Raw genomic sequence first — 21560 nt, forward strand, 5'->3', positions numbered from 1 at the left:
AAATATGTACACGCATGAAACTGGGCATGCATCCCACAGGCTTGTAACTTCTACAACTATAAAATCAAAAGAGCGTCACGATTTTGACAACCAAACGGCAAACCAATAAATCTTAAGTTAACAGCATTACTTTAACAAGACAGATGGCGTGATTTTGCAGAGTAAATTGCCCCTCACTTTGTCACTGGGTACCGAGTCACTTTTGGGGTTAGGTATCGTCCCCTAACTCACATCTCATACAACATGGTCTCTTCAAACTCCTGTGAAAACTCTGGTTGTGAGCCTTCCGTGAGGTTACTTGGCAAACGCAGACTCTACTCTTGAGGGTCACCTGTGCTTTCACCTTAGTGTCCTGAGACAACTGAAACAGCACATCAGGACCCCAACGTAATCATAATCACAGAGTGATCCTGGCACTGTCAGCTCTAAAGTGGACACACAGAGGACCCAGGTGATGTGCATGTTCTTTAGATTCTCATCAAAACGGTAAGAATTTCTTATTTAAAAAAAATTAAATTTCCCACAGAGAACTCCCAAGAATACACCAGAGACTTTCGGGGAGTTCTAATTAGGGCTGATCCTCTTTGCAGATGAGGATCGAGGCCCAAAGAATTGCCCAGGGAAACGGCTGCTGAGGGTCAGGGATTGCTGGAAAAGGGCTCTTCCTCTCCTCGGGCTGTCTTTCCAGCACTACATTGTAGAATTCTCATGTGAAACTACACGTAAGATTTCGCTTATCGTTTTAAGTGTTCATTCAACTGAACATGTTCATTTTTTAAAGGAACTAAATTGAACTAGGAAGTTTCTTTTTTCAAATCTCAATATTTAGTATTTAATAGTTTGTGTACATGTGTGCAGGTGTGTGTGAAATATAACATACATACACAAAAGTGCATTAAAAATTAATATCCAGTTTAGTGAATAACTGTAAAGTGAAAACCCATGAAACCACAGCCGGGTCAAGAAATACAACGTTTCCAGTGCCCAGAAGTCTCGCGTATTCTTTGCTATCACAATCCTTCCTTTCCTCTAAAAGTAACCGCCATCCTAACCTTTCTTATAATGACTTCCTTGCTTTTCTTTATAGTTTTACCCTCTCTCTATGCATCCCTAAACAACAGACTGAGTTTTGCCTGTTTGTTTATGAGCTTTCTACCAAATGTGTCTTGCTTCTTTTGCTCAACATTCTGTCTGTGAAATTCATCCCTGCTATTGCAAGTGGCTCTAGTTCTCACTTATCCTTTCTATGTTGGGCAGACAACCTGGTCTCCAGGTTGGGGCTCTTAGGAACAATGTTTCTCTAGACATTCTTGTATATACTCTGGTGCACAGGATACATATAGACATCTACCTCCAGGGCATTTTCCCACAGTGGCATTTCTTCACTTGTGAACAGGTTGTGTGCATCTTCAACCTCAGTAGACAATGGTGACTATTTTCCAAAATCACTGCTTCAATCCAAAGTTCCACTATCGGTAGTTCCCATTATTCTCTGTCCTCATTAGCGCTTATTATTGTCAAACTTTAAAATTTTAACTGTCAGGTGGGTGTATAGGGATATCTCATTATGGGTTTAATCTGCATTTCCCCGATTACTAAAAAAATAAGGCACCTCTTGCCACAGTTATTGGCCATGTGAATTTCCTTCTACGTGATGTGCCTGTTCAAATCTTTTGCCATCTTTATTGTCAAATTTAAAATTTTTTAAAATAAATTTTTTATCTTCATCAAAATTTTGCTTGACACAAAAGTATATCCATGTTCCAAGGTACCTCTGCTTACCTGAGGACTATATACAGTTCAAGGCAAAATGTCTTAAGTTCTATAAGCTTGGAAGTGATTGTTTTTTGTATTTCACATCATTGAAAAGATAACAGTAGAGGTTCACAGAAAGATACCTATCCAGATCTATTTTTCTTGTCTCCATTTTCCAAATCTAACATCCTTTCATTGAATTTTGCTCCCTCTGTTTCCCTATATTTTCATAGAGAACAAACATACCCTTATACATCACAGTCCTTTGTTAAAATCACCAACTACAGACAAGGTCATTTATTATTCTATTCTGTGTCTCTCAGCACCATGTGTTGTATGCATTGCTACAAGTTAGCTAAATGTCAGTAATGAAGTGGTGCCTCGATTATGTATATGACAATGCAGCTGAGATATTATTAAGTAAAATACGTATATATGGCTCTAATAGTTATGCATATCTTAAAAAAAAAAAAAAAACAGCTCACCCAAGCCTGAGCTCTAGCTTTTGCTCACCTTATCTCCTTTAGACATTTGGGTATGAGCTCACTGGCAAAGAGTGAAGCCCATATAATCTACCATTAAATAAATTATTCAGTAATCTGTGATGCCCTTGTAACATGAGAATCCCCTATTAAAAAAATAAATAGCTGCACTGCCTACGGAGGCATGTGCCTACTATATATAGTCTTTATAGAAGTTGCTTTGCTAGTGAACCCAATTAGGCCTCCCTGGTAATCTACAGAATTGATGTTTGTTGCAGGGTTTTATACTAAGCCATTCATTACACACTTATGTGTGGGTGTGTGATGCATACACACACACCCAGAGGACCAACAGAGAAAGCCCAAGCAGGTGTGAGTTATTTGTTAGAGCTGTCTCATTTTCCCCCTTAACACATTAGACACTCAAATAAGGACAAAATGACTACAGGTCGTCTGTAGATTCAATGATATGCATTTCTGGCTGTATCCAAGCAACTGGGTCTCTATTTTTTTCAAAGTGAACATTCAAGTTGTCTGCTAAAAACATCGATTTCCCTCCCAGACAAATAAAAACTTGGACACGGAGTTTCCCCTCTTACCTCTCATTTTTCCCCAGGGGCGAGTATGATGGCTGGAAAGCTGGTGTGGGACCTGGGCTACGTGGAACTGAGGAATCAAGGTGGAAGCTTACAGATCAGAACTGGGCAGAGAGGCTGAATGAATTCTCATTCTGGAAGGGCTGGAAGAGATATAGTCAGATGTCTATTTCTCATAGTTTAATTTTTTGATTAGAAAAATATTTTATGAATATAGAAACATAATTGGTACTTGGACAAAGCAATTCCCTTTATAATGGACCCATGAAGGTGAGAATAGCCCGTTAACTACACTATTCATGCAGTATATGTCACGTTAACTTCTGAGTTGACAATTACTGAAGATTTTTCAACATTGTGCATCAAGTCATCTATCAAAAGCAGACAGTGATAGAATTCTAAGCATATTGAAAAAAAGGGTGGATTGACAAGTGAAATGGAATTACGTGAAAAGCAGCAGAAATTTGGTGGAAAATTGGAATTTTTCCAACACTCCACACAGTTGTTTAATAGTAAAGAAGCTTCTGACAAATAATACACAAGACAGAGAAAGACACAGTATGACATCACTTATATGTAGAATCTAAAAAACTACAACAAACTAGTGAATATAACAAAAAAGAAGCAGACTCACAGATATAGAGAACAAACTACTGGTTACCAGTAGGGAGAAGGAAGTGGGGAGGGGCAAGGTAGGGGTAGGGGATTAAGAGGTACAAACTACTATGTATAAAATAAATAAGCTACAAGGATATACTGTACAACATGGAATATAGCCAATATTCTATAACTATAAATGGAGTATAACCTTTAAAAATTGCAAATCATTGTATTGTATACCTGTAACTTATATAATACTGTATAGCAACTATAGTTCAATTAAAAAAAAGAAGTAAGAAAATAAAATAATGTATTAGGAAAAAAATAAAATAATATATTAGGAAAAAAATAAAATAATGTATTAGGGAAAAAAACAATACACGAAAGCTGCACAAATCAGTTTACAATTAAAAGTTGAAATATAAAGATAGATTTAAAAACTTAAATTACCACAATGAGATTTCACTACACACCCATCAGAATGACTAAAATAGGAAGTACCGTAGTGACAATATCAACTGCTGGCCAAGATGTACAGAAACTGAATCACTCATACATTGCTGGTGGAGAACATTTTGGTAGTTTCTTACAAAGCTAAATATGCAACGACCACATGACCCAGCAACTGCACTCTTGGGCAATTATCCCAGAGAATAAAAACTTATGTTTTAACTTTACAGAAAAACCTGTATATGAGTATTCATAGCAGCTTTATTCATAATAGCTTCAAACTGAAAACAACCCAGATGTCCGTCAGTGGGTAAATGGTTAAATTAACTATGGTACATCCATACCTTGGAATACAACCCAGCATAAAAAGGAACAACTTATTAATATATGCAAAAATTTGGATGGATCTCAAGGGAGCTGAGTCAAAAAAGCCAGTCCCAAAAGGTTACATAGGTTATGATTCATTTATATATCATTCTTAAAACAACAAAAATATAGCAATAGAGAACAGGTTGCCAGCGGTTAGGGCTGGGGGGTGGAGGAGGGAGCAAGAAGAAGATGTGGGGGGTTAGATGTCGGGGGCAACACAAGAGATAGTGATTGATAAACAAACCTCCACATGTGATAAAATAGCAAAGAACTCATACACACACACACACACACACACACACACACACACACACACGATGAAGGAAACATGAATAAGATCTGGGGATTAGACCAATGTCAATATCCTGACTCTGATATTGTACCATAGTTTTGCAAGATATTACCACTGGGGAGGACTGGGCAAAGAGCTCATGGTATCTACCTGTATTATTTGTTACCACAGCATGTGAATCTACCTCAAAATAAAGTGTTCAATTAAATTTTTAAAATTAAATGCAATCTGGTATTCTCACAATAGGCATCTGTTAACCTTATTGTAGACAGAAAGAATTCAGATGTGCCGCTATAGAAAGACCAGTGGAGAGGCGCCACAGCCTGGAAAAAGTTCAAAGTGGAGGACAAAAGCAGAGGCTGGAGTTATTCCTGCACCTGTGTGTGTGTGTGTGTGTGTGTGTGTGTGTGTGTGTGTGTGTGTGTCAAGGGAAGGTATCAGCAGAGGTTATTTTTGGGGTTCCAGGGCAGGGTGAAGAGGGAGCTCTTAGAAATAGGGATCTGCTGCATGCCAGTGAGGAAGCTTCCAGAGGCAAAGGAGGGGGACAGATGGCAGCTCCCAATGGGGCCCAAGTTCCAACCATGAGTTGTTTTTTTTTTTGCGGTATGCGGGCCTCTCACTGTTGTGGCCTCTCCCGTTGCGGAGCACAGGCTCCGGATGCACAGGCTCAGCGGCCATGGTTCACGGGCCCAGCCGCTCCGCGGCATGTGGGATCTTCCTGGACCGGGGCACGAACCCGTGTCTCCTGCATCGGCAGGCGGACTCTCAACCACTGCGCCACCAGGGAAGCCCCAACCATGAGTTTTCTAACTTTAGTAATTCAAACGTACACCATTAGATAGAGCTAAAATTACTCCAGCTGCTGGAACCCAAACTTTTCTCCATGTGTGTGTGTGTGTGTGTGTGTGTATGTGTGTGTGTGTGTGTGTGTGTGTGTGTATGTGATGGATTCAAACCACAGTGGATTATCTTTGGGTGGCTGTGTATTAGTCACCACAGCTTCAATTGTGTTTCTGTTTGGTTATCAAACTGCAATTCCACTGATACCCTCTCCATGAGTGTATTCTCTGTGAGCAACATGAAAAGGAGCTCAGGTTGAATTGCAAACTTGTCCTGAATTTATAATTATAATATGACCTTCCTTATTCAGGCCTCAATTAACTCAGCTTTAGGATAATCCACAGTGAAGAAAGAGTTGAAAAAGAAAGAAAAGAAATGGGGTGAGTCAAGGCAGGCACTGGAGTCTGTTCTCTTAGACCTTGGGTGAGCTCAGCAGAACCTTAAGACCTGGGCTTACTCTGGGCCTCACCCCATCCCAGAGCCAGATGTGAGTGGAAGGGACTGATAATAACCTACTGACTGGTTAGAGTGGGGCTAGGAATCTAGGAGATTAGTGAGAAAAACAAAATAAACTTAGTACTTAGCATTCTGTTCAAGATTGCAAACTTCAATACTGACTTTTTAATAGCATTTCACAACCTGTACCTTACTGGTTCTTTATTCCCACTTCAGAAAGCAAGCAGGTTCTACAGCATATGTTTCTTAATAGCTCTAGTTCTGATTATCTGTCATCTTGGTTCATTTGCTGTCCTTCAAGCACTCATTGTTGTCCTGTGTTTAAAAGACACTTGATGTACTTTATTTAGATATCTTAATAAACCTCTATCAGGAATCTTCAGGTTGAACAGTGAGGTTTATATTTTTCACTCTCCTGATGGCCCACCAGAGTAAAATAGATGGCTTGGGGTAAATATGGCAAAAAGATGAGTTTTGGCGCCAGACAGATCTGCACTTGCCAATTCTGTGACCTCATCAAGTTATTTAACTTCTCTGAATCTGTACGGCAAAACAGTTAAAAGTACAGGCTTTAGGAAGATGTGGTACATATATACAATAGAATATTACTCAGCCATTAAAAAGAATGAAATAATGCCATTTGCAGCAACGCTGATGGACACAGATATTGTCATACTGAGTGAAGTAAGTCAGACAGAGAAAGACAAATATTGTATGATATTGCTTATATGTGGAATCTAAAAAAAATTATAGAAATGAACTTATTTACAATACAGAAACAGACTCACAGACTTAGAGAACGAACTTATGGTTTCCGGGGGAAGGGTGGGGGCAAGGGATAGTTAGCAAGTTTGGGATTGACATGTACACACTGCTATATTTAAAATGGATAACCAACAAGGACCTATTGTATAGCACAGGGAACTTTGCTCAATATTATGTAACTACCTAAATGGGAAGAGAATTTGAAAAGAATAGATACATGTATATGTATAACTGAATCACTTTGCTGTACACCAGAAACTAACACAACATTGTTAATCAACTATGATCCAATATAAAATGAAAAGTTAAAAAAATTTTTTTAAAAACCAAAAAAAGTATGATATGCACCAAGGGGAGAGAAATTTTGTGAACTTTGTATATTTCACCCAGAAAAGACCAGCAATGCATTGCTATTATATCAATGGGATTCAATTATATAAAATAAAATGTGCTCTATAAACATTAAAAAAAGTACAGGCTTTAGGATCAGACCACCTGATTTGAACCCTAGCACCACTACATACTGCCTGGGTGTCCTTGAATAAATTGCTGAACTTCTTTAAACCTTAGTTTCTTTACCTGTCAAATACATGTCACAGCTAGTTTCCCTCCTTCCTTGGTAATAAACTCTTGGTTTTTAGCTGCACACATGGCCTTCTAAATAGAGACCATATTTTTCAACCTCCCATGTAGCTGGGTGTGGCTATGTGACTACCTTCTAAAATATCATGTGCAATTTCTGGGAAGCATACTTAAAGGAAGGGCGTGTGCTCTTCTTCACCTCTTCCTTCTTCTTGTCTCCTGGAATGCAGATATGATTGCTGGAGCTAAGGAGTTTTCTTAGACCATGAAAATGAGGGCCAATGGAGGATTGTCTGGAACCAGGGCCCAGAGGTCCATGGGGCCCAATCCTGGGCTATGAAAAGAGCTCAGCACTGCCAGCTCTAACCTGGAGCACCATGCTAAGCTTCCCCCCTAGTCAGCTGGAGGACCTGGAGCCCACCAAGGCGGAGCACAAATGCAGAGCAAGTCCTCGCCATAATAACGGCATGGAAAGAAGAAAGAAGAGTATCAGATGGCAGAGGAAAGATTCCAGTTGACCCGATTCTCTACACACAAAATGCTGAAGGCAATCCCCCACCAAAAGAAAACAAAATAAAACTCAGGAAACTCAGTTCAATTGCAGGGTACAAACCTCATCGACACTACAGAAATCAGTTGCCATTCTGTACACTCACAACAAACTATCCGAATGAGAAAGGAAGAAGACAACCCCATGGACAATGATGGTAACAACACAAAGAAAATACCTAGGAGTCCATCTAACCCATGACCTACAAGACCTGAAACTCAGAAAATGGGATGAGAGACATATCGATGAAAGAAAATGAAGACAACACACACCCAACATGGAAAGATAGGTGATGCTCATAGGTCAGAAGAGTCCGTCTTGTGCAAATGATTCCATGCCCCTGAGGCAATCCATAAAATGGATGCTATTCCTCTCAAAATACCCACAGACTTTCTCAGACAAGTATAACCAAGAATTCCGAAATGTGTCTGGAAACACAAAAGAACCTAGAGAGTGTCCATATGCTCTTCAGAAAGAAGTGAAGATTTCAGACGTCCCATGCTGCCTGATTTCCAACTAGACTGCAAACCTACCATCATTAATACAGCATGGTATTGGCACACAAGACATCCACATAGATCCAAGGAAGAGAACAGAGAGCCCAGAGAGAAAGCCACGCTTGTGTGGTCAATTCGTCTCTGACAAAGGAGGTGAGAAGGTCCCATGGGGACAAGATAGCTTGTGCAATGAATGGTGCTGGGGAAACTGGACTGCTCCACGCACAAGCATCACACTGGATTCCTTTCTCGTACCACCTACAACAAGAACCTGACACTAAATTGACTACTGTAATGTAAAACCTAAAGCCAGGCCAGGCCTAGAAGAAACCCATAGGCAGTACGTTCTTGGACCTCAGTCTTAGAAACATGTCTGTGGATCAGTCTCCTCGGGCAAGGGAAACAGAAGCACAATAAAGCCAGTTGGGGCTCCAGGCGACTGAAAAGGGTTTTCGACGGCACAGGCAAAGTAGCCGCACGACGAAAAGGCAGTGGAGCTCATGTGAGAGAACACTGATTTGCAAACGATGTAACTGAGACGGGGGATCATCTGGAAAACAGACTGAGAAATTGCACAATGCAAGCCTTCAAGACACAAAAACCCTAACCCAAAGCTTAACCCTAACAATGTATGTGTGTTTACATATGTGCACCTGTAGGTATTCTATACGTAATATACCTAGATTATATATAGTAAAAAAAAAAGAAAAGAAAAGAAAAGAAAATGAGGGCCACATTCTAGGGCTGGCAGAGTTGAAAGCTGAAAGAAGCTGCTGTCCCTGAACAGTTTGAACTTATTTTTAAGTTTTAATGTGAGAGAATACAACCTGTGTATTTAAGCCACTGTTAACGCAGGTTTTTTGTCACATGTATATGAACCTAATCCTAACTGCTGTAATAAGGATCAAAATAGCTACCAAGGAACATGAATGAAAAAGGACCTTCAAAAACTCTTTCCTCCATTAAAAACAATGAGAAAACTTGCCAAAATGGTCAGAATCAACTCTTTCCAAAACTCTGAAAATTAACAAAAGGTGTTTTGGTTAGCCTATTTATTCAATCCATAGGTATCTATTCAAGAAAAACCACTGGCTCTCAGTAAGAACATCAAACTGTGACATTTTAACATGACCCCTCTCCAGCTCCATGGTGACCTTGAAAACCAAAAGCTTCCAATCGTGGTGAAAACTAGAAACCTGCCAGCCACTGGAGTGAGCAAAACAGGATTGAAGCACCTTTAAAACCTCATCCCCAGAGAATGGTCATTATTTGAGTTGTCTGGTGATTTTCTGAAAAACCCCACTGGCAAGGCTATCTCTATTTGACCTACCTTGGAGCTCACTCAGTGTGAAAAGCCTTTTACTCTGATATGTTTGTTGACAACAATTAGAGGCAATTATTTAACTTTACGGCTACCTAAAGCAATGGGTAACAGTGGGGCAAACAATAAGCTAAGCAAAAAGTTTAAAAGGAAAAACTGTGGAATGAAATGTTTATAGGAGCTTTGAAAAACCCTGACACATTCTCAGGAATCTACAAGGTCATGTGCATATGTTGGGCTGTGCACATGTTCGGCAAATACCTGAGAAGGCCCTAAAGTCTCACCTCTGGCTGACCTTGAAGCTCTGAAAAAGGAGGAAGTAAAGGCTAAGACAGAGTTGTCAACTGCCTGGCTTAGTATTGAAGGTGTGCTTCAACATTCACACAGAGTCCTCAGCAAAGACTGGGAGACTTATTAGTTCTAGGCATTTAAAGAAATCTCTGTGCAACCATTAGCTGACCACTAAGCCAATTAAGCAGAGACTTCAGTGGCCAACTTAACAAAGAAAACAGACTTAGTTCAGAAAAGCCACTAAACAAACAAACAACACCAAATAGCAGCAGCAAAACAAACCTGAGAAGGGTGGAAAATCTGATTTCACATTATATAGAGTTGTCACATATAGAGTTGTCACATTATATTATTTAAAATATCTAGTGTTCAACAAAATATTACCAGACAAGTAAATAAGCAAGAAAGTACAGTCCATACACAGGAAAAAGCAATCAATAGAAACTGTCCCTGAAGAAGTCCAGATATTGGATTTACTAGATGAAGACCTTAAATCAGTTATTTTAAGTATATTCAAAGAACTAAAAGAAGTCATGTCTAAAGAACTAAAGTATAAGAATTATATATCACCAGATACAGAATATTAATAAAGAGATAGAAATTTCATATACATACATACATACATACAAAGAACCAAATAGAAATTCTGATGTTGAAATGGAAAATTCACTAGGGGAGCTCAAAAGACAATGTGAGCAGGCAAAAGAAAGAATGAGCAATCTTGAAGATAGGTCAATTGCAATTATCCAGTCTCAGGAACAGAAAGAAAAAGAATGAAGAAAAATGGATAGAACCTCAAAGACATGTGTGGGACACCATTAAGTGTACCAACATATGCATAACTGGAGTTTCAGAAGGAAAAGAGAAAGGGCAAAAGAACCTTTGAAGAAATAATGGCTGAAAACATCCCAAATTTGATGAAAAACATCAATCTACCCATTCAAGATGCTCAGCAAACTCCAAGTAATATAAACTCAAAATACCCACACCCGGACACATCAAAATCAAACTGTCAAAAGCCAAGGCAAAAAGAGAATCTTGAGAACAGCAAGAGAGAATTGACTCATCATATACAAAAGATCTTCAATGAAATTAACACTTACTCCAATTAAAAGGCAGACATTGGCAGAATGGATAAAAATAAACCAACATGATACAACTATATGCTTTCTATAAGAGACAAATTTTAGACAAAAATAAGTTGAAAGTAAAACAATGGAAAGGATATACCATGTAAACAGTAACCAAAAGAGAGCTGGAGTAACTATACTGATATCAGATAAAACATTACACAAATTAATTACACTATGTTTTTTTTTTTTTTTTTTTTTGCTGTACGCGGGCCTCTCACTGTTGTGGCCTCTCCTGTTGTGGAGCACAGGCTCCAGACGCACAGACTCAGCGGCCATGGCTCATGGGACCAGCCGTTCCGCGGCATGTGGGATCCTCCCGGACTGGGGCATGAACCCGTGTTCCCTAGCATTGGCAGGTGGACTCTCAACCACTGTGCCACCAGGGAAGCCCTAATTACACTATGTTATACTAATATGTGACAAAATTGTTGCTAGAGAAAAAGAAGAAAATTTTAGAATAATAAAAGGGTTAATCTATAAAAAGATAAAACAATTACAAATGTATATGTACTTATCAACAGAGTCCCAAAGTACATGAAGCAAAAAAGACAGAATTGAAAGGAGAAATAGATAATTCAACAATAATAGTTGGAAACTTCAAAACCTCACTTTCAATAATAAATATAAAAATGAGACAGAAGGTCAACGAAACAGCAGAAGACTTGAACAGCAGTATAAACCAACTAGACTTAACATATATTTGTAGAATGCTCTACACAACAACAGCAAAATACACATTCTTCTAAAGTGCACATGGATCTTTCTCTAGGATAGCCTACATGTTTGGCTATAAATAACTCTCAATAATATTGAAAGGGTTAAAATCATACAGAGTAAATTCTTCAACCACAATGGAATGCAATTATAAACCAGTAACAGAAGGGAATTTGGGAAATTCACAAATATGTAGAAATTACACAACATATTCCTAAATAGCTAATGGATCAAAAGAAAAAATAAAAAGAGAGAGAGAGAGAGAAGGAAAGAAAGAAAGAAAAGAAAAAACAAGGGAAATTAGAATAAAGATTCTGATATGAATGTAAATGAAAACACAACATACTAAATCTTATGGGCTACAACAAAGAACATTCATAGAAGGAAATTCGTAACTAAATATTTTAAAAGAAGAAAGATCCCAAATCAATACATAATCTTCCACCTTAAGAAACTTGAAAAACAACAAATGAAACCCAACACAAGCAGAAGGAAGAAAGCAATAAAGATGAAAGTGAAAATAAATAAAATATAGAGAAGAAAAAAATTAACAAAACAAAAAGTTGGTTTTTTGAAAAGACTAAAAAATTGACAAACCTTTAGCTACACTGATCAGGAAATAAGAGAGAAAGCTCAAATTATTAAAATCAGGGATGACAGGGATTACATTGACCTTACAGAAATTAAATAAAAATAAGGGAATACTATGAACAGTTGTATTCTAACAAATTAGATAACCTAGATGAATGGACAAATTCCTGGAAAGATACCATCAAAACTGACTCAAGAAGAAACAGAAAATCTGACTAGACCTATGACAGGAGATTGAATTGGTAATTAAATATTCCCCACCCCCAACATACACACACACAAAAGCCCTGAACCACATGGCTTCACTGGTGAATTTTACCAAAAGTTTATAGAAAAGTCAACACCAAACCTTCACAAACTCTTCCAAAATATAGAAGAGACAGGAACACTTCCTAACTCTTTCTATGAGGACAGTAGTACCTTGATACCAAAACCAGACAAAGACATCACAGGAAAAAAAACAAACAAACAGGAAACTGAATCCAGCAATATATTAAAAGATTATATTAAATTATGTTTTATAATATATATTAAATGACATAGTAAATGTAAAAGGCAAGCACATAGTAAGTACTCCAGCAATGCTCATTTCTCTTCTGTTTTCCCATGAATGAGTGTGAAAGAATCACCACTGTTCATCAATCTGGTTTCCCTCTTCTATGTATAACAATCCTCATTATTTGTGAGTTCCATATTTGCAAACTCACCTACTTACTAAAATTTATTTGTAATCCACAAATCAATACTCATGTTGCTTTCATGCTCATTCATGGACATGAGGAGAGTGGTAAAACATTTGAGTTGGCTGACACGCATGTTCCCAGCTGAGGTAAAACAAGCTTTCTTGTTTCAGTTCTTATACTATAAACATGTATCCTTTGTGGGGGGGTTATTTAGTGATTTTTTTCCCCACATTTTTGTGCTTTTTGTTGGTGAGTTCACTGTTTAAATGATTCCCAAGTATAATGCTGAAGTGCTGTCTAGTGTTCTAAGGACATGAAGGCTGTGATATGCCTTAAGGAGAGAACACATTGTATTAGATAAGCTTCATTCAGGCATGAGTTATAGCGCTGTTGGCCATGAGTTAATGTTAATGAATCAACAATATATATTAAGTAAGGTGTCTTTAAATAGGTACTCTCATAAAACAACATTATTATTGATCAGTTGATTAAAATGTTGTATCCAGAGGCTCATAGGAACTTAACCTTGTATTTCCCCTAGGAGCAATGGTTTAATATTTTCTATTTGCAATGACTTTATAGAACGTTACTACCATAAATAACAAGAATCAAATGTTCATGTATCCTGCTGTAATAGATTCAAACACATGGCTACAATATTTGCAACTCCTTCCACCAAGAGACTATTTCCCCATACCTTGAATCTGGGCTGGCCTTGTTACTGGCCTTGCTTGACCAATAGAATGTGGCAGAAGTGTTGTGCAAGTTCTGGAGCCTGGGTTCAAGAGACCTGGCAGCTTTTGCCTTTGTCCTCATGGACCACTGTCCTGAGACTAACATGTAAGGAAGTCAGCTGAGTCTACTGGAGGATGAGAAGCCACATGAAGACCTGAGGCACCTCAGCCAACAGCCAGCACGAAATGCCAGACATGTGAATGAGGACATCTAGGACTTTTCAGCCCAGCCGATCCAACCAAGTACAGCTGCACAAGTAAGCTCAGGCAAAACCAGCAAAGTAGTTGCCCATTCAACTCACAGAATCCCAAGAAATTATAAACGGTGTTATTGAAATCATAAGTTTGCAGTGGGGTTTTTTTTTTGTTTTGTTTTGTTTTTTACAGGAGCCAATATCTGATACACCTGCCTGCTCAGAGTTCAGTGTGGCTATGGGACTTGCTTTTGCAAATTAAATATGACGCATGCCATCTCCATTTATTTGCTCTTCCATGCTTTTTCTCTGCTGTGGCAATCAGGGAAACATGCATTGATAAGGAAGAGCCTTAAGATCGAATGGAACACTGAGTCAACATGTGAGGATAGTTGCTCTGGATAACTGTTCAGACCTCAGATATGGTGTGAGCCATAGATAAACTTTTGTTGCATAAATCCTAAGATGTGAGGGCTGTTTGTTACTATAGCATATCTAGCCTATCCTGATCAACACAGTTGAGATAACCGGACTGGAGATTTAAACAGACATTTTCTATACAAGGTATTTTTCCCACCCGCCCAAGAATTTCTAGACCCATTTAGAAAAAGAAATTTAGGCTGATAGTTCAATGCAAAGTTGGTTCTCTAGGATTAATTACAAATATTAATCAGTCTCTTTGAATCCATTCATTCCACATACATCTGTTGGCATCCTTACTGGTTAACTGTACAAAAGACATTCCTGAGCCACCCTGGTGCTAATGTAATAGCTCTTTGGAGAACAAAAAGGTGATCCTGAACCAGGTCAGTAGATACAGCATGCAGAGGAGAACAGAACACCGGTCAGCTGACCTTGCTGTCTTTGCTGAGCTGTGTCCCATTATCATAGTCAAGTTCACCTTACAGCTCAACTAGCTTGCAACAATTTTCTCATGTGTCAAATGAAATGAGAAGTAAAATGTGCCCTGAAATCTAAATGGCTGATAAAAACCATGGTCCTTAAAAATAGATACAGTCATTTAAGACCTGGTTACCTTCCCTGTCTTTGATATGTTAATATACTACATAGGAATATATGTGAATATGGATAAATATTTGCATCTTTATTTTAAAAAAATACACAGCAAAACCTCTAGTTATCTCTATAGGTGGAGCCCTGCATAGGGGCAGACACTAGTTAGGTTTGCAAGTTATAGCACTACCATGGTCTGAATGTTTGTGCCCCCGAAATTCATGTTAAATCCTAAAGCCCAGTGTGATGGTATTAGAAGGTGGGGCCTTTGGGAGGTGATTAAGTTGGAAGGTCAAAGCCCTCATAATGGGATTAGTGCCCTTTTAATAAAAGAGGCCCCAGAGAGATAACCTAGCCCCTTCTGCCATGTGAGGATACAAAGAGAAATCTGACCTGGAGGAGGGTCCTCACCCGACCATGCTGGCACCCTGATCTCAGGCTTCCAGCCTCCAGAACTGTGAGAAATAAATTTCTATTGTTTATATGCCACCCAGTCTGTGGTATTCTGTCATAGCAGCTGAGTGGATTGAGACAAGCAGTTGGTGGGTTTCTACACAAAACACCCTTAGCTTAACAAGGTGGGGCTGTGTTAACAAGAAAGGAAGAGCCTCACTGCTGAGAAAGTTAGACATGGGCTTATCTCTGGCTATCACACTGTAAAGACAGAAGATGGACTTACATGTGAGATAGGAGAGGGTTGAGGACATTAAACAGTGCTTGACAAATTTTGGATACACATGGACTAACAATGAATGCCAGTATTCCACGTTGTGGTTAATGTCTTTGGCTGCTTCAGATTGGTGTCTGTTAACATTGGAATTTATACCACTGGAAGAGCCAGGTGTTTCTGGATTTCCTTATAATTTGTTTCACCAAGTGGAAATTGTTCACTATCTTTTCTGCAGAACAATAGCAGCGCCTTCCTATGGCTACAGTCCTAGCCTCTGTACTAGTGCAATTCATTTTCCCAAACTGCTTGGCCCACGGTTTCCACTGATTCTGGCCAGAGCCTTCTTCCTTTGCCAGCTACCCCTTTCCCTACAGTTCTGGATGTTGTCAGCCAAAGTTTAGGACACTGGCAAGGATTCAGCTTGAGCCAAACCAGAAGAAATGGATTTGAATTTGAGCTAAAAGAGGAATGATTTGGAATAGGCATAAAGGAAGAATTCTTGATAAACACTTATCTTCAGATTTGGAAACCGATGCCCTGATGAGTTAGGCCAGCCACAGACCCCCTCTTCTGTGATGAAATCCTCCATGTGTGACCTGCTTGTGACTAAGTACAGTTGGGCTGCCGCTGCTTCCTTTCATGCCCAACCAGTCCCATCCCACTTCTGCCACTCCTCCCCCCACCCCATTAACTCCAAAAGCACCAACTAGTAACAAAAATCTGACTGAAGCTTTCATGGAGAAGCAAAGAAGGGTACATGCACACCACTCAGCCACAGTCCATCCCCTTTAGCATCTCTGCCCCCTCTCTGAAGTTCCTCTCCCAACCTCTTTTTCTACCTCTCCAGCCCATGCTCACTCCACTTCCATCCCCCAGATTCCCTCTCAGAATGCCACCACCTTGCACAGTCCCCTGAGAAAAACAAACCAGCAGAACAACATTCAGCATAATAAAAGATCTGGAGGTCCCCCATCTGGCCATCAAGCCTCTGGGGATGGAGGTGGAGGGTAAGCCTCAGACTCCCACGAGGGGAGCCCCAAAACATGAGGTTGAGTTCGGGGTGACCCTGGCCCTTTCTTCAGCTCTGAACTCTGGGGCAGATCATGGCACCCCGAGGCTCCCTCAACCAGCTAGGAAACATTGGTTCAGGCCTCCCCTGAGCTCAAGGGAGGAGGTTGGCCGTGTGGTCTTGGGTTGGTCTCTAGTGGCCACACGGTTCTGCGGTGAATCAAAGAAATCGTGTTACCAAGAATACAATCACCTGCTAGAAGCCAAGACGCTTTCCCTGGAGACAGAAGTTCTTGTGAAAATCAAGAATAAAGGGAAGAGGGACAGGTGAAAATGATGGCAGCAATATTCAACAGAAAATACTAGGAACTAAAAGACACAGTTTCTCATTTGATCTGACCTCAGACTGGCTGTTTGGGACCTTGGGAAAAATCACTCGGGTTTTTTTTTTTCCTCCACTTCCTCCACTGTAAAAATGGAGGTGCCCTTCCTACCTCATAGGGGTCATTGGGAGGCTAAAATGAGACAATGCGAAGGAAAGGGTGTTGAGCGAGAAAAGGCTTAGCAGTGAAACAAACAAGCTAACCTGCATTTCTTTTGAGCCCGAATATAGACTCCGGGATACAGTCAGACCAGCTTTTCCCATGCAAGTTGTTATGGTTCCCGACTTGTTAGTACTTGTGCAGAGCTTACTCATTGTTTGAAAAGAAAGCTCCTTTTATTGTGAAATTGTGAAATCGTTGCTCTAGCAAACCATTATAGCTAAAAGAGTAGGATCACTCATATGAATGTCAGAATTCTCCCTCATAAAGTGCCAAGGCGAGGTTGTTTCAAGGGATAGATGAGCTTGAAGGAGCAAATGGGGTTGGGGCCAGAACTGAAGAGATTCTTGCTAGAAACGCAGCTGGAACCAAGCCCAGGAAGGCCCGAGAAAAGCCAGAGTGTCTCAAGAGGGATGGTAGGTGGGGCTACAGGAAGAGAGGGGAGTGCTAACAAGAGCCCGTTGCCTTCGAGAGCACACCAGAGTTTTCAAAATGCTTATGCATCTGTTATTTCACTGACTTCTCTAAAGGACCTTGTGTTGTATGCATTACGCTGACCCTCATGAAATTGCCATACCAGTTCAGAGAGGTTAAGCGGCTTTCACAAGGTCACACAGTCAGTAGTAGAGCATGGCAAAGAAATGAGGTGGGGTAGTCTGGGACATGAGGACATTTGAATCTTTTTCCCTCACAACTTCTCCAGGACTCTCCTTTCCACTGTCATATGTTGCTAAAGGCAGATGCCAGTCTCAAGAGAGGAGTAAGTTGTAGATGTCACTTGGAGGTCTAGTAGGGCCAAAGTTTCAGTGGAAAGACAAACAAACAAACAAGAAGCCTAACTTTTTTTTTTCTTTAATCCCTAACTCCTTGTTTATCACCGAACCAAACTCAGTTTATGTGTCTCGCAGGTCTGCTCGCCCACCTGTCCTCTGGCTTCAGCAGCTACTGCTAATAACCTGGGGTGAACACTGGGCTTCTGCATGTTTTTTACTTGTCTGACACCAAGCCCAATCTGAATGAATGAAGCGTGGGGTCCGGGGTCCAGCTTCCCCGGTGACTGCTTACAGGAGACAGGTAACACACTCAGAACTGCGGAGGAATTAACACGCCATGGAGAGAATCTTGTGACCAGAGAAAGACAGGAGACAGGAAGGAGCCCGCAGATAAAGTCCTTTTTCTTCCTCTTCCTACTCTGAGCTGTGGACGGATCCCCTTGGCCTGTCTGGAAGACATCCTGTGCGACCAAGCTCAAGGCTGCATCATCTTGTGCAGCCTTACATTTCCTTCCTTTCCCCTCACCCTTGATATTGCGCCTTGATGCCTTGATATTGCGCCTCCCAATTAAGCCTCAACACAAACTTTGCCACGATACTTTTCTCTAGGAAGTTGAGGTAATCCCTCTGACCCTAACCCCCATTTCCTACCTCATCTGTGGAAGGATCCCATCATCTCTGCGAAGTCTTTGGACTAAAGGCACAGGGCCGCTTCCCTTGGTGAAGTCTAGATCCAGGGTAGGATCAGCAGCATTTACGAAGCTGCCATTCCGGGCGGAAGCCTGAACCAGGTGCTCTGGATGAACACAAAGCCAGCTGGAGGCAACTTCTCAGGTGAGGCTCCCTGGGTAAAATGGTTCTCTAAGGCCCACAGGGACCACCCACAAAGAACGGCCCTCATTAACACAAATGAGACAGCTCTGTAAGAAAAGAGGGGCTTCGTGCTGCAGAGCAACTAAGCCCGTGCGCCACAGCTACTGAGCCTGCAAGCCACAGCTACTGAGCCTGCGCTCTAGAGCCCGTGAGCCACAGCTACGGAGCCTGCAAGCCACAACTACTGAGCCCATGAGCCACAACTACTGAGCCCGTGTGCCACAACTACTGAAGCCCGCACGCCTAGAGCTGGTCCTCTGCAACAAGAGAAGCCACCGCAATGAGAAGTCCATGCACCGCCATGAACAGTAGCCCCTGCTCGCCACAACTAGAGAAAGCCCGCACACAGCAGCAAAAACGCGACGCAGCCAAAAAATAAATAAATTTTAAAAAAGAAAAAAAGGAAAGAAAAGAGGAGCTTCAAGTTAGAATCTCTAAAACTAGGGAGCCATTTATATCCAGAAATGATCCATGTCTATAAAATGAGATTAATGCTCCCCCCACTTAAATAGTGAATAGATGAAGAAGAAAAATAACCTTGACACTTGTATGTGACAATCCATTATGTACATAAAAAAAAAAGTCCCAGGATCACGATCCCCATGTAGTCAAGGCATTTTTAAAGCCCCCAGCAGAGGGTTCTGGAAATGTCAGGTGCCGTTGTTATCCCCAAGTGGGTTTGGGACATAAAAGAAAACACTTTGGGATCAGCCATGGTTTCCACGTTCTGTCCTCCTGCAGGAATCTGTCACACTTCGCATTTGGTAACTTTACCCGGCAGGGCCATGCAGAGGCCGAGTTTGAGGCCAGGGCACAGCTGTAACCTGAGCCTTCCCAGGGAGTGGCCCTGGCTTGTCCCCAGGGAGAGAGCTGCTGTCAGGAGAGCAGAGCCAGCTGGAGCCAGAAGGAGGTGACACAGCCCAGGCCCCCTCCCTACACGTGTGAGAGCCGCATCCTGCTGGAAAAGTGGGCTCTGGCCTGGATGCAGACCAGGGAGCGACCGACCCCGCTCCCTCCCGGCTTCCTTTCCTCTACCTCCACACTGTGTCCCTGGTGTCCGTCTCCTTCCCTTCCTCTCTGCTGAGGGTCTCGGGCATCTCTCCTGTACAATGTAAGCTCCACACTGACCTCCTGAGCTCCAGCTTTGCTCCCCTCTCAGCCAGGTCTGACAGTCAATACATCAGAATCATGGGGGTGGAGGTGAGGGTGGGACACACGCAGGAGTTTAAAATGCAGATTCTCAGGCCCCGCCCTGACCTAGTGAATGACACTATCCAGGTAGGGTCCAGGAGTCTGTATTTTTAACAAGTATTCCAGAAGATTCTGCTGCAGGCTAAATCATCCTGTCCTTGGCTGCCAGTCTAATCTTATTTAAACACAGATTTGCTCCTTGCACCCACTTGGTATAGGCACTTGAAGTGGGGGATGGGAAGAGGGTGGGTGTGTCTAGAAATGCCAGGTGAACTGGTGGGATTGGCCCACCCACAGTCTCCTTATGTGAGGGACCGAGGTGCTGCCTGGCCTGGGAAAGAGCTCCTCTTAAGAGAGGCGGCAAGACAACCTTGACTGTGTGAGGAGTGCAAGCCTCAGTGAAGGCTGAGGAAAAGTTGGTGTTTGACACCGAATCGATGCCTGGCCCTGACCTAGGGAGAGAGGGAGCTGTAAGTAGAAGCTGGAAAGACCATTGCACTAAACTCTAACACACACACACACACACACACACACACACACACACACACACACACACACACACACACATACACAGCAGCAGCAGCATTTTTTAGAGGCCCCTTTGGGAGGGCATTTCTCCCACTTCTCCAAAGGGTGACCCTAGCCCTGTAGGATATCATGTGGCCGATGATGCCCGGCTGGAGAACACGAGGACTGCTTGAATGGGAGCAATGCCTGTGACGGGACACCAGATGTCCTGCTTTAGAACGAAGGTTTCCTCCCCTCCCACATATAACCTCTACCTCCCATTTAGATTCATCAACCTCTTCCCGAAGCAGGTTAAGTCATTCCAAACTTAACCTCTACCCGCTGCACGGGGTTAGGCTGCAACTTCTGTGGCTGGTCAGACAACTGGTGATTGAGGAACTTAAACCCTTACCAGAAAAATGGAGAGCAGGAGGTCGAGGCAAGAGAGAAGCTACTAGATCCTTTGTAAACACTTCGCACTCACTACAATAAAATCACAGGATGTCACATAGACTAATGACAATATTTGTGATATTTTTGCTCATCTTTATTAATTTCCATTAGAATTTGCAGAAAAATGTCAGGACCTTCTTTCCCTATATTTTAAGGGAAATCTTTGTGAATTAATTTTGCTTTACCCCCTGTGCTATACACACTAAGGCACTGCCCTTGTTTGTTTTCTTGTTTCTTGGTTTAAATATCATCCTGTTTTTTGGGTTTTTTTTTGCGGTACGTGGGCCTCTCACTGTTGTGGCCTCTCCCGTTGCGGAGCACAAGCTCCGGACGCGCAGGCTCAGCGGCCATGGCTCACGGGCCCAGCCGCTCCGCGGCATGTGGGATCTTCCCGGACCGGGGTACGAACCTGCGTCCCCTGCATTGGCAGGTGGACTCTCAACTACTGGGCCACCAGGGAAGCCCCCATCCTGTTTTTTTTAAACCCAGAATTGTGAGCTATTAGCTGTGGGACTGTTCACAGGTCTCCCAGCTGCAGCGTCACCTGGGAAAATGAGTAACTTGGATGTTTGGACAGAAAACACACACTTGTCTTCTTGCCAGGATCACAGAGTCCTCACTGCCTGAGATCTGG

General features: G+C 41.6%; 1 protein-coding gene across 1 annotated transcript in view; it reads right to left on the minus strand.

Annotated features, from left to right (window-relative positions):
* The window catches only part of RALGPS2 (Ral GEF with PH domain and SH3 binding motif 2), a 322932-nt gene that overhangs the window by 290789 nt on the left and 10583 nt on the right, over nt 1-21560 (minus strand). Inside the window, exon 4 of the mRNA XM_019952266.3 lies at nt 2837-2976. The gene's annotated coding sequence lies outside the window, so the exon portion shown is untranslated. The remainder of the gene's footprint in view (nt 1-2836; nt 2977-21560) is intronic.

The sequence above is a fragment of the Tursiops truncatus genome, chromosome 1 (genome assembly GCF_011762595.2).
Source record: "Tursiops truncatus isolate mTurTru1 chromosome 1, mTurTru1.mat.Y, whole genome shotgun sequence".
Classification (NCBI taxonomy): domain Eukaryota; kingdom Metazoa; phylum Chordata; class Mammalia; order Artiodactyla; family Delphinidae; genus Tursiops; species Tursiops truncatus.